Source organism: Ambystoma mexicanum, chromosome 3p, assembly GCF_040938575.1.
Source record: "Ambystoma mexicanum isolate Mex_15411 chromosome 3p, UKY_AmexF1_1, whole genome shotgun sequence".
Lineage (NCBI taxonomy): Eukaryota > Metazoa > Chordata > Amphibia > Caudata > Ambystomatidae > Ambystoma > Ambystoma mexicanum.
In genome coordinates, this window is record NC_090925.1 from 379,099,611 (window position 1) to 379,112,926 (window position 13,316).

General features: G+C 48.2%; 1 protein-coding gene across 3 annotated transcripts in view; it reads right to left on the minus strand.

Moving 5' to 3' along the window:
- Nucleotides 1-13,316, minus strand: part of EDN3 (endothelin 3) — a 491,982-nt gene that overhangs the window by 341,720 nt on the left and 136,946 nt on the right. The gene's annotated exons all lie outside the window — the stretch shown is intronic.

The following is a 13,316-nucleotide window of genomic DNA, read 5'->3' on the forward strand; positions in this document are numbered from 1 at the left end:
CGCTCCCGCCCACTTTGACCACTGCACGTGAGACTACAATGACCGACCCTCTGGATCTATTAGGCTCTATCCGAGGCTAGAACGCCCTCTTCATTATGCTTAAGCCCAGCCTTTGACCTTTGCTGCATGACTGCAACGGGGCAGCCCTACAGTCAGCTCTGTCACTTAGTGTGTTCATAACTTTCAAGCTGTGCAACGCGATGACACAATTTGCAGTCAACCGTGCTCCAGAGGCGAAAATAATTGATTTAAGATTCAAAACCTTTTGACTCCGTCTCTGTTAGAGTGGAAATCTGCACAGTTTCGTCAGTTTGCACAATCGACTGTTCCAAAAAAATGAACATTTAAGAAATGTACAAACTGCACACCATAAACAATTTCGGAAGCTCCAAAATGTTTCGACTTCTCTTAAAAAAAACGTATTTCATTTGAAACAACAGATACCAAATGTTTACAAACGTCACTCGTCATTTTTATTCCTGGATGTTCCCGGATTCTCCACAGTGGCAGGATGTGTGGTAAAGGACCACTTTGATGCGTCCCACGTGGGCATACGAGGGCGACTTTTGGCAAATTCGTCTTAGCTCCAGTGACCGCCAGGATTAAAATGTGCTAAAATCGGAACTTTCACAACATGCATCACCTTTATTTGACATTCTTTTTGTAAAATGTTTATGCTGGGTTTTGTTACGAAGCCACGGGTGCCGGTCTCCCTGTTCTTGAAACCAAATAAAACGGACTAACAACAGGGAAGCGGAGGAGACATTTCTATGGGAGAAACTGAGGCTGTGTTCAGTGGCAAATAGAGATATTTTTAATTGGAGACCAGTAAATATTTTCCACAAATATGCCACGACCAAGCGTAACGAAGGGGTTCCGGAACCAACCACGGGGGTTTTGGGTACGTTTTTGCCACAAGAACATTTTTTGACTAGGGGATTAAATGTTGCATTTAACAGCACATTATCTGTAAAATATTGTGTAAAAAGTCAAAGAGTTTGATTTACATGGTAACTCCAATCCAAAAATGCAGTAGATGCAAGCCACCAACAGTCCAAATGAGCATTTCCCCCAACACATTTTCATGATGCCTTTGCCTACAATATATGCCAGTATAACAACATTTTCATGCTCGCTGTGCCCATACATTTACACTCTGGCTGCACCAATATATGCCACTAGCACTATAGAAGTACATGCTCATGTTTGCTTTCTGCATAATGCCAGTAATGATACCATAGGAAAACATGTCCTCGCTGGTTCTGCCAATATATAGCAGAATCCCTGCATAATAACATACTCATGTTGGCTTTGCCATTAAAATTCCATGCCACAATAAGAAAACATGTCCAAATTGGCTGCACAATGTAGGCCAGTCAAGACACATAGTAAAATTTAGTTACAGATGCCCAGAGTAAAATGCCATGCCACAGTAAGAAAGAGCTAGACTTGTTGCACCAAATTGCCAGTCTAGCCATGTAATAGCACATAACATTCTTGGTTTATTATAGATGGCAAGTAAAACATATCATGCCACAAAAGGAAATGGCTAGATTGGCTGGAACAAAATGCCAGTCTGGCCACATGATACATACTACATACCATTGTTTTTTAATCAACAGCACAGTAAAAACATCCTATTGTTGCTGCACCCCCACCTCCAGTTCCCACACCTGCCAAAATCCGCTCACCTGCCCAGCACAAAACACATACGCACACACATTCACACAACATTCATTCACTCTTTTACACACAGCATTCACTTACTCATTCAAGCACGCACCCATATATCATACACTCAAGCACACACATTACATTATCACAACTTATCAAAAATATAATAAAATCTTGCCTGCACATAGCTTCGGTCTTCACTCAGCTGTGTCGTGGCCTCCAGAAAGCCCCCTGGCTCCCCTGCAGCACAAACAGGAACCAGGCAGCAGAGTGCTTCCTAATTCCTGCTCATGCACACAGTAGCCAGAGCACCTGTGACACAATGCCCCAATCTATTTGCTTGTGAAAGGTTGGCACAGGATAGCCCCCTCACACATACAAATGTGCAATTCTCCAACCTGCATCCCTAGTAGTCCATGCAAGGCTGGGGAAGCAAAATACCACTGGCCTCAGGTGGCCTATTGTGTATGCACACTGGGGAACTAAACTGTCAAAGGGAAACCATGTTTGCCGTTGACTGTTTAAGACAGCCCAGGAGCGCTCCCTCAACTGCAACAAACAACTGAAGGAGCGCTGGCTGTTTCTACTGAGCTGATGCGGCTCATCCACGATGGGCGAGGGTATAAGTAGGATGCTTCCTCACCCATTATGGATGGGCCGTCCCTGGCTGTGTTGCCGCATGGAGCTGAAATAGTGTGCAGTTTATGTACGTGGCAAAGGATCCTGTTAAAAAGGCAGTGTGTGAGTAGGCCTGAAGTGTCAGCAAAAACGTTGGTCTTGCCCTGGTTTAAAACATTAGGTCAGCCTCAGGTCAAATGCCTAAGGGTTGTGTGCGCTTTATAAATGTAAAAATAAATAAATAAAAGCAGCCTGGCTCCTGACCAGTGGAATAGGAAGTGGGTGAAGGTTGCTTTATTGCAATGAGGGATTGGCAACATCAGGGCACCAGACCGGGAGGGAGAACAGCAGTACAGCGGGCCAGGATGAAAGCCCTGGCTAGCTTAACAATCTTATACAGGTGAGTCTCGTGCAACAGGAAACCAGGAAATATAACAAGAATCTCAGGTATAAAAGAGAGGCATTGAAGGTAGGTAAAGCGGGGGAGTTGGCAGCAGGAAGGAGAGGATGACAAGAGCATGGATGAAACGGGAAAAAACCAAAGGAGGAGAGACGAGTTGAACCAGAAAAAAGGGGAGAGACTGTCAGGACTAGAGAAGAGATGCATGAGGGAAACTATCTGGAATAGAAAGGGCTGAAGCAGCAGATGGAACTTGGGAAAGTACCAAGGGGCAGAGATGGAGCTGGAGAAGCAATTGAGATGCACATAATAAGGAAGCAAATATGGAAGAATGGGGGAAGGTATAATAGAAATCAAAGGAGATGGGAACTAGGGCAAGTAGAAGCAGAGCCACCAATAGAATACATCTGTTGGAAGAGGCTGGAAGGAGCTGGAAGGAAGCAGATCTATTTGTGGAAAGTGCAGAAAGTCTCATGAACAGAACGGAAAGACTGATATCATCCAGGAAATAAAGGAAAAAGCAAACTACGGTCAAACAGTTGATTTGCTAAGAAAGAGAAAAGGGAAAGAACCAGAGAGAAGTACGAATAAGAAGAAAAAGAGAAAGCGGGGAGAATAGAAAGGAAATAAACAGTGTTACCATGCGACAAGGAGAGTAATGTTGGAGCATTGAGAGGGAGAGTGGAAGAGGAAGGACAGGAAGGGGAGGAGAAGATGTGTTAGATCGAAGAGGAGAAGACGGGTGTAATACAGAATAAACATAAGGGTAAAGGAAAGAGAGAAGAATGAAAGCTGCAAAGTGGAGAGAGTGAGGATGAAAATGCAAGGAAAGGAAATGAGTCTCCAGGAGAAGCACCAGTAGCAGGGAAAAGAAAAGGGAGATTCGTGGAGGGACAGGGAAACGTAGAAATTAGAAAGATTCACACCATAAAGGTATTGAAGCTCCAGGCTAAGGAAAACTGACCGGAAAGAAGCCCCAGAGTTCAAATACGAGTACCACTTCCAGAGTTGCAGAAAAGGAAGCTAATAGGAAGAGAACGGACCCAAACACCAGCAGTAATAGAAAAATGGGTAACGGATTTAGCAATATGATAAGAAATTCCTGCAAGCCTAAGGGGAGGTCAAAAGAAGTCCCCAATGGGAAGAGAGGGCACATCTCTGGAAAGACTTGAGAAAGAGCCTTGGACCAGCATAGGTTGAACTATTAGTAGAAGGGAAAATAAATCCAAGCGCTAAGGGCCATGAAAATAGAGCCCTAACAAATGTAGTGACTACAGGAAGATGTCCGCATGCTGGACCGAAAGGGTAGTCTAACACCCGAATCTTCCCATTGTCATAATAGTCCCACTTTTTGATTCAGATGATTTTGTTTTTTGGTAATTCTTCAAAGGAGACCAGTATTTGGTTGCGTTTTGTTGCCTTCATATCATATAGTGACTGTCTTCCAAGTGAAACATTTTTTCAACTTTATTTGGTTGCTATGGAAGGCAGATGTTTAAAAATCCCCACAGGTCCCTGGCGGGTGCCATTCCATTCAGACCATGAGACCGTGGTGTGTGTAATTGGGTGTAGTTAAAATGAATGGACTGGAGTTCTGAAATATACTCTCCTCTGTCCTCATGTGTGAAGTATTCTTCACTTCTCCTCAACTTCAAACGCAGGATGTTCAGAAATCTAGATCTTTCGTTTTATTTGATTGATAGATCGGACTGTAGTCTGTGCACTGGATCTTTTTTTATATTCTAGTATCCTTCCTATACAGACACAGTATCAAGATGAGCCGACCGGTTTCAGTGGTAATCGGGTGTTGGTACCACTTTCATCAGGGCTAGTACAGCTGATATTATGTTGTCTGCTGTTTAGATTTTGGTGAAGCATCTACTGGCTGGTTTCTATGACGACCCGCCCTCAGGAGGTAGAGTTCTCCCTTTCCCAGGTGGTCCTTTGTTGTAGACTGAGTATCTTCAGTCTTGTTGCAGGGGCTTGAAGCCGTCAGCCTACTGCGATGTGACCTTTGGAGATATTTGCCTGCTCCCACGGAGTAAATCGAACTGAAAGTAATTTGATGGTAATTTCGGAAGAGCTGTACCACAAAGCGATCCACCATCGAATTACTTTAGACACCCATCCGACGCAATTCCTGGAGTTCGGCGAACAATGAGTGTCAAGGAGGGACTGGCCTCAACCAGGTACGTGGCCTACAGCCTAATCTTCTTATGCGCACTGCAGTTTCCCACTGCGTCCATATGGACAGGGTATGCAGTGGCTCCAGTAGCTCCCGGCTACCCCATCAGCACCCCATACCACCTCTCCAGCCCGTGAAGAGGGGTTCTTCGAGAGGTTCCTTGGGATCATGAAGTCACCTCAGATGGAGATTATCCTCAAGGATGCCATCAGGGAGGTCCTCCCTATGACACTACCGGCACCACAAGCTCCTTCCCTGGTGCCCCTGGCCCCGGTGTAGCCGCTGCCTCTGGCTCCCCAGACGATTCCTCAGGCGTTCCGTACCAGCCTCTGCCTCCTCCTCAGCCTCTGGCCGTGGTCACTGTACCCCAGCCTCTGGCTCCAGCTACTCCTCCACATCCATAGGATCCTCCTGATCCACAGGATACGAATGATGAGGAGGCCATCCTCAGCCAGGGCGTTCCAAAAACATCTTGCTGGGCTGGCGGAGTACCTGAGCCAACCCCAACCCGAGGTTGAACAGCCGGCAGAGGGGGTACTGGCTGAAGTCCTCACGCGACACCCCTCTGCCAAAACGGGGATTCCACTGCAAACCGATATAGTCTCCCTGGCCATGAAGGGTTGGTTCAAGCCTCACTCGGTCCAGCCGGTCAATCGATTCCTGGGAGCCAAGTACAGGCAGATGGAGGGGGATACACTCTTGCTATCGGCCCATCCTCAGCCACACTCCTCGGTGATCGATGCAGCATCACTATACTCCAAGCCTCAGTCATCATCAACCTCCACAGCAGTGACACTACTAGGCAAGGAGGAAAAGATCTTGGAGGCGTACGGGAAGAAGCTGTATTCCAACGCGTCCTTGCATCTTCGTCAGGCCAACGCCGATGCCATGCAGGCCGTTTATAGCAGGAAATTGCGGACTTCCTCCTGGAACTCCCTACGCAGAGCCAATCACATTTTAAGGCGGGACTAGCCGAGGCCAAGTTGGTGGCGCAGGACCTCATGGAATCCACAGTGGCCCATATTGACAACTCTGGCCATGCCATCTGTATCGCCATTGACATGAGAAGGACAGCCTGGCTCCGGGCAACAAAATTCAACCCGGACATCCAGGAACGCATATTAGATCTACCGTTCGAGGGGGGGACCTCTTCCACTCCTCCACGGACGAAGAGCTGGACAAGAAGAAAAACAGCTCACAAACGGGCAAGTATTGATCCATCTTGACAAAGACCACGCCCAAGTCATACACCCAGTCACAGCTCTGACTGGGGGCGTACATATGGAGGGTTCTGCTGCTTCCAGGATCGGAGATCCAGGCAGCCGTACCATTTGCCATCTCAGAATTGGCGCAAGCAACAAAAAGGAGGGGGAGTAAGGGCTTTTTCCAGTCCCCCTCCTCCGCAACAGCCTCAGAGAGAAAGAAGGCATGACGCGCCCCTTCGGGTCCACGTGCTTGCTCTCCATGCACATTTCTGGCACAAGAATTTCGCAGACCCTTGGATCCTATCTGTAGTATTCACGGGGTACCGCCTACCTATCGCAGCTCCTCCCCTCCACTCCCTCAAGTTGGGACAGCAACTCTTCTGGCGGATATACGGTCGCTCGTAGAGAGCCAGGCATTGTAGGAAGTCCCAGCCTCCCAGCGAGGCTTGGGATTTTACTCCAGGATTTTCTCCATTCAGAAGAAGAACCAGGTGGGCCTGAGAGTTGTGCTGGACCTTTCCACCCTCAATCTCTGATTACCCCTACAAAAATTCAAGATGGTTACGCCAGCTTTTATAGCGAAGACATTGTGCAAGGGAGACTGGATGTGCTCCGTGGATCTGAAGGGCGCATACCTACACATCCTCATTTGGCAGCCCCATCGTTCTTTCCTCCGGTTCAGGATCATGGGCTACCATTTTCAATACAGGGTCCTTCCTTTTGGCCTCAACTCGGCCCGAGGGTCTTTACCAGGCTAACGAATATGGTGGCTGCCCTCCTAAAAGCGCAGGGCCTGCACATCTACCCATACCTCGATAACTGGCTTGTCAGGGCTACATCCCCGAAGCGGTTCACCACTCTTCCCATGCCCTCATGAACACACTGCACGATGTGGGCTTCTCGCTCAATCTCAAGAAGTCTCAGCTGCAGCCCACGCAAACTCTGACATTATTGGGCCTCATCTGGGACACATGCTCCGAGAAGGTGTTTCCATAGGAGGACAAGATCTCAGCCATCAAGAGGGCCACCACCCACTTCCTCGGCAGGGAGGTGACCTCGGCTTGGTGGTACCAGCATCTCCTGGGTCTCTTGGCGGCGGTCCTATTTGCCGTTCCACACATGAGATTGAGGATGAGGAGGATTCAGCTGCACTTCGCGGCCTCATGGAACCAGGAGCGGGGCTCCCAATCTGAGATGATCAACGTTCCTCCATCTCTCCACCCGGACCTCACATGGTGGTCCAGGGACTGCAACCTTCCGACGGGCAAGCCCTTTCGGCCGCCCACTCCGCAGGCCACCATCACCACAGACTCCTCGCTCGAGGGCTGGGGAGCCACCCTGGCGATCTCTCGGTCCACAGCACCTGGACTCGACAGGAACAGGAATACCACATCAATTGGCTAGAGCTCAACACCATCTGGCTAGCACTCAGAGCATTCCTATCACTTCTCAGGGACAAGGTTGTCCTCATCCAGACAGACAGCTCGACCAGCATGTACTACGTCAACATGCAGGTAGGCACCAGATCCCCCCCTCTGTGCAGACTGGCAATCAGCATGTGGGAGCGGGCCCTGGAAAAACACATCTACCTCACGACAGTCCACCTCCCAGGGGAATCCAACCTGGAGGTAGACAGGCTCAGCCAGTTGGGAGCAGACAATTACGTGTGGCAGCTAAACAACCTCGTTATTCAGGAGATCTTCAGCAGCTGGGGTACTCCCCAGGTGGATCTCTTTGCCACCGGGCACAACAGAAAGTGCCCTCAGTTAGCCTCCTGGCAGGGACAGGGTCCCGGCTCCCTAGGCGACGCATTTCGGCTTTAGTGGAATGACATGAAGGCTTACGCCTTCCCACCCACTCTGCTGATTCACAGAGTGATTTGCAAGATCAAGGAGTCTCTCCAACTCAACATCATTCTAATAGCTCCATGGTGGCCGGCCAGGCCATGGTTTTCGGAGCTCCTCTGCCTCTCAGAGATACCCCTGATTCATCTACCAATGGGCCCAGCACATCTCTGGCATAGCAGGGGGGCAGGGTCATACACCCCGTGCCTCAGAAACTAGCCCTCACAGTGTGGTACCAGAGCAGGAAACGCTGCAGCACCTCAGCCTCTCCCAGGCTAATCTGGAAATCATACAGGGTGCAAGGAGCAAGGATACCAGGGCCCAGTTTAAAAGTAAATGAACCAGGTTCTACCATTGGGCAGACTCCAAGGAAATCGACCCCCTGGCATGTACTTTGGACGACGTGCTCTCCTTCTCAGCACACCTCGCACAATCCGGTGTGCAGGTGGACATCTGCCATACATACCTCACAGCCATTGGGGCGTACAGGAACTTGGAGGAGGGGATTTTCTCCTCCTCTAATCCTATCGTCAAGAAAAATTTGACGGGGCTCACAAGGCTCTAATCGCCCCTCAAGAGGCCGCACCCCATGTGGGACCTTAATGTAGACTTGGGCGCACTACCACACAAACCGTTTGAGCCAATGGCATCCACTGACATCAGGATAGTCACCATCAAGATGGCCTTACTAGTCGACCACACCTCGGCTCGTAGAGTCAGCGAAATCCAGGCGCTGGTCACCTCGGAACCATATACTACCATTCACAGGGACAAGGTAGTCCTGCGGACACACCCAGCATTTCTGCCCAAGGTACCCTCTGCTTTCCACTTGAACGAGGAAATAGTCCTTCGTACGTTCTTTGCTGACCCTAAGAACGAAACACAGAGAGTGCTGCACTGCCTGGATGTCAGGCATGCCCTGAAATTCTACTTGGACAGGACCAAGGTCTTCCGCAAGTCGGACGCCCTGTTTGTCACTTTCGGAGGCTCAAGACCAGGCTATCAGGCCTCCAAGGCCTCCATATCCTACTGGATGGTCTGGGTTATCAAAGAAGCGTACTAGGGCCAGCACAGGCCGCTTCCAGCCAACATGCATGCCCACGCAGTCAGGGCCAAGGCAACGGCCATCGCTTTCCAGCGCCATGTCCCTTTAATAGTCATAAGCAGGGCGGCCACTTGGGCCACTCCTTTGGCTTTCTGCAAGCATTACTGTTTGGATGCTGGCTCTAGATCTGATGGGGCTTTCGGACAGGCGTGTCTCAGGAACCTAGTTGCTTAAGGAGGGTCTCCTCTACACCCTGGGGCTACATTCAGTTGTAATCGCCCATGCAGTATGGAGGAAAGGGGATGGGACATAAGAGTAATTATAGGTTACTCACCGTAGTGACTAACATACCTTAGTCCCCTTTCCTCCATACGTCCCACCATCCTCCCCCCTAATAACACTGGTGTCATTAGGCAATGTTAAATCTATTGTCGATGCGCCAATGGGAAATGAGGTGTGGCCCCGGAGGGCGGAGTCAGGGCAGCGCATGCTCCCAGGGCCACACCCCCACGCACCTCTAAATTAAAAGGGGAAGAAGGTTTTTTTCCGGTGAAAAAGGTTCCATCCCAGTATGGAGGAAAGTGGACTAAGGACTAAGAGTAAGTTAGTCACTACAGTGAGTAACTTATAATTTATTCTCCAGGGAAGAGGTCTGCACATTTTGGCTCTCCAGATGTTTTGTACTACAGCCCTTTTCAAACCAGTCAATGAGAGAAAATGAGAGTTGCAGTACAAAACATCTGACGAGCTAAAGGTTGCAGAACCTGTTGTAGGGTATCTTGGATGTAGTACAGCTGATTTTTTCCCCATGAAGAAATGTTGCCTATGGGGAACCCTCTGCAGGCAAAGCAACCACTCACGTCCATGACAGCCTTCAGCACCAAGATTGCCAAGCAAATGGTGAACATTGAGCTTTTTACAAGTACCACTCACAAACTGCTGCATGTATCAACTTTCTCATATCAGACACACACACAACTGTGCTGTAACATTCCTATGACTCACACGAGCTGTGCAGTTACACTGTTACAACACATCCAGATATAGCTTGCTGTCGACATGTCCAGGATCCGTAAAACTAACTTTGTCATTGAAGGGTACATTCTGGGGTCATCATGCTGCCAACCTTTAATGCAAGGAGGACACTGCAGTACAATGGGGGAAGCATACAGGAAAGGGGGCCACAAGGCTGGGCACACAACGTGGAACTTACACACTGAATCCCTCTTTCACTTTAGACTTACACATGCACAGCGATCAAGCAATTGTGGATCTGTGGCCACGCTGGTGCAACACTCCAATTGTACCAGTTACTTTCTCTCTTACCCTAACCATACTACAATCATTCAACTTTCTTCCACAGGTCCTTCTGTTGTAGATGCTTGGAACACATATGCCATGGCGATATGAGGATCTGTTCCTGGTCGCTGGATTGTGGAGGCTGAAGCACATCCAATCATCACACAACCACTCGCACTCCATCTCAGTACACTTCCAGGTTTGCTAGCCAGAATACATCTTTAAAGTTCTCAGCATCTCCGCCCTACACCGCTCATTGTCAGAACTTCTCTCTCGAACTAGAGAAGTCAAGTCAACAAAGCACACCCCTTCCTGATCGTGTGGTCTTTCCACATCTATATCCTCCCCTGTGCTTCTTGTTATTACCACTGTCTCCAGCTCCCTCTCAGCCTACCGCTTCATTGCCCCACCACCGGGTATGATCTGGAAACCCCCTTGGGCACAATATGCAATATCTACCCGGGCAATCCTCAGAGACAGGAGACCACTACAATGGCAATGGGCAAAGTGTATATGTTATGTTATGTTACTTGGCATTTATATAGTGCTCTATATATCATTGGTATGACCTCAAAGCACTGGAAGGTTGAATGCCCTCGGGAACCGTAGTTCTGGTCAGTAGAGAGAGATAGTGACGTAGGGTGCGTGGGTGCACCAGATATGTGTGCAGCTGATGAAGTTGTCAGATGGTAGCTGCATCCTAGCATTAGGTGTGGTGCTGAGGATATCAGTTGGATGTGTGCAGTCTGGTGGGTGGACACCCAGACTGGACTCTGGCTGCGTTGGGCCTGAAGGACGCATATGTGAGCAAGTAGGCTGGAATGTCCTCAGCTAGCTACGTTTTATTAGGGTGATGAGGTGTTCATGGGGTCGTATTCGTATGTGAACAGCTAGGCCTAATTTATCAGGGGTATAGCTGTGTTCTAGTTGTATGATGGTGTATAGTATAGAGTAAGCGTAGTGATGTGATATGATGGTAATATTTGAGGCGCCCGAGACCAGGCACATGAACAGGATGGCAGGAAACACAGCGACACACAGACACATAGAGATGGGTGGCTGGGCATTACAGTGACAGGAGGGGGGATACAGATATATAGCAACAGCATGGGGAACAGGAAAGCAGGGTACACAGTGATACATGTGTGGGGCATGTTAACATTTACATTTGCATTTCTATCTAGATGCGATTCAGGTTAATGTTCACAACTCCACCCAAGTGTGGGACATGCTAACATTCGCATTTCTATCTAGAAGCGACTCAGACTAGTGTTCGCAATTTCATCCAAGTGAGGCACCTGCCTCCATCAACAAGTCCATCAAGCGTGGGACATGCTAAAATTTGCATTTCAATCTAGAAGTGACTTAGGCTAAAGTTCGCGATTTCGTCTAAGTGAGGCACCTGCTTCCATCCAGAAGTCCATCAGGTGTGGGACATGCTAACATCTGCACCTCAATCTATATGTGACTCAGGCCAACGTTCGCGATTTCGTCCAAGTGAGGCACTTGCTTTCATCCACAAGTCCATCAAGTGTGGGACATGCTAACATTTGCATTTCTATATAGAAGCGACTCAGGCTAAATTTTGCGGTTTCATCTAGGTGTGGCGCATGCTGACATTCTCAATCCCATCCAAGTGTGGGACATGCCGACATTCACAGTTCTGTCTAGGTGTGAGATATGCTGGGACATGCTAACATTCACATTTCTATCCAGATGTGACTCAGGTTAATGCTCATAATTTCATCTAAGTGTGAATGAAGTGCAATGGATCAGGCACCTGGGAGGGAAGACATTAGATCAGATGAACACTAAGTCCCACAATAGTAGAAGCACGAGTCATGTAGCTCATCTCAGTTTTGATCTTGATGACATAATAGATAATGAATGTTTATCCTGTCTGGGTCTGTGGTAGGCTAATGTTCACAATTCTGACTGAGCTCGGCATTGCTAACATTCACAATCTTGTCAGGGTCTGGGGCAGGCTGATGTTCACAATTCTAACCAATTGCGGCATTGCTAACACTCACAATCCTATCCCGGTCTGGGCAGGCCAACGTTCACAATTCTAACCAAGAGCAGCATTGCCAAAATTCACTTCATTAATACTTGTCTCCATAAATAGGCTTCCAGCCTCTCCCAGATTTGCCAAGGCAGTTGTAACACAGCCTCTGCCCCATAGGTAAGGATCTGGGCGACCTTTTGTTTGTAAAAATAGACAATCTGCACCACTGAGAACTTCCCATATCAAAGGTGTAAAGCCTTTACTTGATTGGTCAATGAGATTAACTTAGACCTTAAATGGCCATACTGTCCTTTTTCATTCGGGTTTCGATTTACTAAAACCCCTAGATATATTATGGAATTCAGTATTTCAAGCGGTTTTCCACCCACTCTCATTGTGAAACCACAATCTTTCTTTTTGCAGGCCGACTTCATCGTCACTATCTTGGATTTTGCCACATTGACCTTCATGCCATTTTCTGCTAGATATTTTTCAAATGTCCCAATCCGCCGTTGAAGGCCAATTGGCATCAAATCCAGAAAGACCAAGTCATCCGCAAATAGAATCCAGGGCCCTTCCACCTGGTTTATTTTTGTGGGGAAAGCTGACACGTTTTCCAGAGAATCGCTCAGGTCAGCGATGTAAAGACAGAATAATAAGTGAGCTATGGCACACCTTTATTTTAGCCCGCGCAAGGTCAGGATCTTCCTGGTAAGAAGTTCTTTCTCTTAGAGACGAATCTTTACCGAGGTGTTGGAATACAAAGCCTCTATGACCTCGACCAGGCCAACGGGACATTGCCAAGCTCGAAGCTTGGACCCTAGCTTTTCTCTAATGACACTGTCGAAAGCTCGTTCTAGGTCCATGAACACTAAGTATAAGCAGCTTTTAGTGTCCAAGGCTCTCTCTTTAAGAATGTTAATAATAAAGAGGTTGAGTGGAGTCCCAACTCCCTTGACAAATTCTGTTTGTCTCGGTCCAGGATTCCCCTTCTGATGGCCCATGTCTTTAAGTCTCTTAGTAAAACTGTTGCAAACAGTT